Raw genomic sequence first — 5,846 nt, 5'->3', positions numbered from 1 at the left:
TTAATTTAATTTGTATTTATTTATTTTTAAATTTTGGTATGGGTGTGATCATTTACCACTGTTACTTATTGCCTAAGGGTGTAGCAGATAGTATTCAATAAAAAAAAGTATATTCTACCTTTCGGACTCAGCGCATAAACCTACAAATGTCAGAGACTAATAATTACTTATTAGCATTACAATCTAGTAATGCTAATAATAAAAATAAATAGTTTTTAGTGTTACGAAGGTTGTTACGACCAGTGTATGAAGTTCGCCTTCAACCTAATGCCAGGCACTCATTCACTTTTGAATCGCTGCTTTAATTGTACTGAACTGTATAAAATAATGATAAATGAAACATAATTAACTGAAATGAAAATCTATTACAGTTACAAAGTGGGGGGTGGCCGAAACAGAACATTTATGATTACATGTGTTAGTTCATTTTGAATAATTGATGCTATCGATTTAATGATGCTGATGATGCGGTGAATTATGTTGATAGGTGTGGACTTACTCCATGGCTCGGTTATCCTCACTTCATTCCTTGATTTCCTGCCTCTTCCTCTATTCCGGGAGGCACTTCAAAGTGTCTCTACTCGCTCATTTTTTCTATTAGATTAGAGATCAAGAACAAAAAATGGCTCCCTCTGGCCAAGGTTCGCTAGCGAGAGTGAGTGCTGGTGTTACGGTTCGCCATATGATTGTGGTTGTTTCAAGTCTTCCGTTTAAACGAAACAACCAGAGTACTAGTTTTTATCACCATAATACTAAAGTTTATTCCCGAACACACAATAATTTTCTTTTTAGTTCAAAGCAAAGTTTGATACAGAAGCTCTGAATCATAAGTAATCCATTTATTTTTCAATTCTCACTCACCACTACTCGACCTCTTATAGTTCCTTTGCATTCAGTCACATTAAGTGAATCTATTATGGTAATACGTTTTGTCTAAGGTTTCTAAGGGTACATCTGCTCTGCATCTGCCACTATTCAGTTGGGGCAGATGTTGCAAATCGTTCTTCGCGTAATAAACAGTAAATACGGCATTGTGTTGGTCAACAAATATCTGAATTGTTATGGGACATGATTTAATAACCTTATTGAATTCAGACCATTAGGGTTGGAAGTGTAGGAGAGACTGATTGGTAGGAATTTGTTTTAATATTGAACCGTTCATTATCTAACCAACCTAAAGCTATAATAATGTTGTTTATCATTTTATTTTAATATTTGTTTATTTTTACAGGGGTGATAAACCGTGCAAAGGTTCTCATGGATTCAACAACCTACTCTTCCTAGATCAAGAGTTCAAACCAGCCAACTATTATGATGGGAGGTCAGTGAATCTAGTACTAATCAATAACTCCTTTATTCAAACATTATTGATGACCTTTTAGAAAATAATTTAATTATTTTAATTATACACTAAGTGTTCTTTCGTATCTTTTCTGTAAATCAATTTAGATTATGAATGAGTTAAAACTTGTTTTTTTTGTTTAGCTTTTTTTTCAACTTATTTAATTGTGTGTTCTAACTTATTTATTCTTTTATATGTCTTTCAGATGTATTGGTTCTTTTTAAATTTATTTATTTAGTTTTTTATTAAACTGTTCCATTTCTGTAATTATTTTATTTCTGTTTCATTTATGCATTGATATCTATTGATGATTTCTGTTAATTTGCAAAATTGATCAAACGGTTTTTGCGGATCACTGGAAGGAGAAAACCAGGGATTAATATATTGAACAAATGGGTAAATTGTTATTTGGCTTTGTGCGTGAAGGAGGAAAACAAATATATATAGGAAAAAATTTATCTTCAAGAAAAAAATGTATTTGAAGTGTTTTATATTTAGCTTCTTAATAATTGTTGTTTTAAAAATGGAAAATGTTAATGTTGATGCGTATACTGCTTGTTACATCAACCCAAAGTATTTGGACAACATTGCTAAATATAGCATTTTACTCTCTAATTTTGATCTCGGTCCTTGACCAAATTGTATTTTGATGGCCAAATTTTAAGCCCTATTTCAGACAGCCGTCTCTATTGAATGAACTTTTGTATGTTGAATCGTTGGGCCGAAGAAATGAGTACCAAATTTTTAGTTTTGTATCCACTCTATGATAATTAACTTTAACAGTTATATTTAATAAATATATTTCTATATTTTTCATCTAAATATTTATAAAAGCTTTAGTTTCTTTATATTTCTAATTTATTCTTAACTATTGTTGGATAATTTTTTTCAAATTTTCTTATAATGTAATTTTAATTTAATGTATGTGTGTGTATGTTTAATAATAATAATTAATGTAATGGGAACTTTTTTATTTATTTTTTTTTAACAATTGAATATGGAGGAAGGTATGGTCTCATACAACTGACACCACTAACTATATACAACGTTATAAATTTAAAAAAAAATAAGATAAAAAAATAGATAAAAAATTGATGAAAGTAAAGTTAATAACAAAAATAATGACATTTATGGATTTAACAAAATGAATAATTGACTTCTAATGGAAAAAAAAACAAGTTAATTTATGAAAAAGATGAAGAGAAAAAAAAAATTTGAGAGTAACAATTACAGAACTGATAAATATAGAAATCATGACAGGATTTCCTGCAGCAGCCTGGGCTTCAGTCTTCGGGTTGTGGTTGGTTTTCCCAAGTTGTAGGTCACTGCTCCTTTAACTGTCGGTAACTGGGTGTGGAACTTCATGAACCTTTTTTTATGTAATCCTCTTTTTGTAATTCCCGATGCAATTGGCTATATCTTACAAACCAAGGAGCATACAGTACAATTCTTACGACTTTATTTTAAAAAGATTGTATTGTTTTCCTTTTCATGCCGCTCCCCAGACTCCACAGCCGTATGTACATCAGCAGTGAACTGAGAATAGTTTTAAAAATAAGAATAGCTGTTTCTGGTTTTAATTTGAAATTTCTATTTAAATTGAAATTACTATTATATATAAATAGACTATTTATAGATGGAATTATACATTTCGCTTCGTATAAATATTAAACTTTTCAAACAATTTACATTTGAGTATTGATTTTAAAATTACATATATACTTGAGTAGTCTTGTAATTATATTTAAAATTATTTTATTTTTTAAATTTAAATGATTATTGTAGAAGCGGGGTAGTTAGAAGAACGTTGTGCTACTATTTCCAAGGACCTGGGTTCGAATCCAGCTGTGCCAGATAATTATTATCTCTGTTACTGTAGCCGTGATTCAACCCTGTTAGTTAGGGAGCTCTTCGGGGCCCATCCAGCCTCTGTAAAATGGTTACGCTGAAAAAATCCGGTGGAAGAGCGCGATCTTGAACAAATCACCTCCTTCTATGACTCTTGTTTAAATACAAGTACTTCCTTACGAAATACTCAACCTCTGACTCTTCACTTAAATATTTTCATTTTCCAATAATTATTTCTGAGAACAATTAAAAACGGTAATTATTTTAAATACACAAAATTAATTGCTCCTTGAAGTCCTTTAAAGTATAGAACCAGTTGAGGGTCTTTATCTTCAATGGGTCTTGTTAGTGTATAATACCTTATTTATGTTTTTAATAACTTATTAATGAGAATTACAAAAGTTCATTAGTTAGTGAATTACAAGAATAGAACTGATCAACAATAAACTTAGATTGTTTTTTTTTTGGAGGGGGGGGAGTTCCATCTTAAAAATCGGTCATACCAATATGGCTGACATGTATGAGGACACAATTAAAAAGTTGCTGGATGAGGAATCCCCTTTAGTAAATTAGGGCAATGGAATAAAATCTTGAAACAGGTGTTGTTGCGTAGAGTCCTTTCCCCATATCCTCTTGCATGTCATTAACATGCCTTTATCAAATATTTTCAATGTTCTTATAGTAAATGCGAATCCTTATCCCCCCCCCAAAAAAAGATGCACGAGAAACTCTCGTTTTGAGTTAAACTTTCATAAATTTGAACATAATTTGAAATATAAATCCGAAATTTTATGAATTTTTGTTGTATATTTATGTCTGCTTATAAGTTATTTAAAAATAAAAAAAAAAGAAGCTAGAAGAGAACATTATGAATTCGGAACATTTACAAGTTAGCATAGATACCCTCTATAAATAAATTTTTTAATAGTGAGGTTAAAGTAAAACATTAAGTAAGAGCGACTTTTATAAACACAAAATATACATTATGAACGCACTCTACGCGAATTTATTACAAAAAAAGGAGAAATTAATATATTATTTGTTCAACATATTTAGAAGTTTAGCATACGTTAATATATGTTCAATAAGATTTATTAAATCTTTTTTGTTTTTATTCTTTGGATAAAAAATTATTTTTAATTTTGATAATTATAATTTTTTTAAGCATAAATAGGGGTTGAAAACGCCCGGTCAGATTGGAGTGGGCTAAAAGGGTCACGTAAATCAAAAGACCGCGACGAACATGCCTTAATGGAAATAAGCCAGAAAATTTAATTTAAAGAGGCACGAGGGGGGAGAGAGGGGGTGGGTATAAATAAATCTAACGAGAGGGGGAGGGGGGTTAATTGTATTTAGTGGTGTAGCATTTTGGGGAGGGGTACAGCACCCTTAGTGGCATCTATTGTTGTGCAAATGGCATCACATTAAACTCATATCACACACCATCTGACCCATCTCCTTCATCATTTATGTTACGCTCGTCCATCATCCGATAAATTTGTGTAGTAATCCCTAGTGTGCGTGGGGGGAACAATCCTGCACTTCGCCCACGCTCCAAAAAAAAAAAAATCGTTATGGGTTTTATACAGCATTGTTTATTCAGTCCTTTCTCCTGTTTAATATTTTCTTCCCATTGGTATGCTTTTTCATTATTTCTCTTCCTCTTTAGAAATCCCCTTTCAGTATTCATTTCACTTATAATGTAATTACTTTAGGTTTTTTTTAATTATTATTTAGTTACTTAGAGGCTTATGGTAATAAGTATTTTTTTCGTTTTAATTTTTTTGTAATTTACTCTTGATGAAAATATTTGTTCTTCATAACTACACTCAATAACATGAATCTAGGGTCCTTGGTTCATTATTTATTTAAAACAAAGGCAAAAGAAGGGCACAAATTACGTATGTATATATTCATAATGGTATTTATATATTTAATAAAGGAAGTAAGAAGAAAAAAATAGGGTGCTTGCTTTGAAACGTGCTGCTGGGGTTTTGTCAATATTTATTTTACGGACTTGAACGAAATGGAAAAAAATAAATTAAATTTTTTAGTGGAATCTCTCTTCGAAATTTCGACAAATCAAATTTTTATCCATGAATAAAATGGGACATGGATGGAAACAAGTAGTCGATCTATATCTGCTATTTCTTGTAGTTTTCTTGACCGACACCCGGACTGTAAATTTAATTTTGGAATCACGTGTTTTTACTCACAAATTTGATGCCTCAGTTTAGTAATTTCTTCGAAATTCTCCTAATTTTAAGGCATTACTGAAAAATAAAAATTCACAGACGCTGAAGCAACTCAAGAAATCATTAAATATGAAGAGGAAGGTGTCCTTGACAAGCCCAGTGCGCAGCGTTGGATTGAATAATTTAGCAGTGGAGATACGACTTTGGAAAGGAAGAAGAGTTCCGGGCGACCATTAACCTTCCGTCGGGCGCAACTAATCTGTGAGATATGGTGTCACTGTTTTGTTGTGGCAAATCTCTGTGCTTCACAGTAGAGGGCGGACCTGCGCAGTATCTTCCCGCTCCCCTCCCACCACTGTTGGGGTGGCGGCATTTTTTTTTCAGTATGGTCACTGACATCGTTAGAGTGTTTTTAATCTGAGAGATTAGTGCGCCCGATCACGTAAGTTTTTTTATTTTTA

The 5,846-nt window shown here is 31.7% G+C and overlaps 1 long non-coding RNA gene across 1 annotated transcript in view; it reads left to right on the top strand.

The window, feature by feature from the left end:
- The window catches only part of LOC136796719 (uncharacterized), a 465,623-nt gene that overhangs the window by 281,391 nt on the left and 178,386 nt on the right, over nucleotides 1-5,846 (top strand). The window contains exon 3 of the long non-coding RNA XR_010844464.1: nucleotides 1,232-1,321. This is a non-coding gene — a long non-coding RNA (uncharacterized lncRNA). The remainder of the gene's footprint in view (nucleotides 1-1,231; nucleotides 1,322-5,846) is intronic.

The sequence above is a fragment of the Halyomorpha halys genome, unplaced genomic scaffold (genome assembly GCF_000696795.3).
Source record: "Halyomorpha halys isolate HHAL.00 unplaced genomic scaffold, Hhal_1.1 Scaffold872.1, whole genome shotgun sequence".
In the NCBI taxonomy this organism is placed as follows: domain Eukaryota; kingdom Metazoa; phylum Arthropoda; class Insecta; order Hemiptera; family Pentatomidae; genus Halyomorpha; species Halyomorpha halys.
This window is presented reverse-complemented; position numbering and strand designations above follow the sequence as displayed.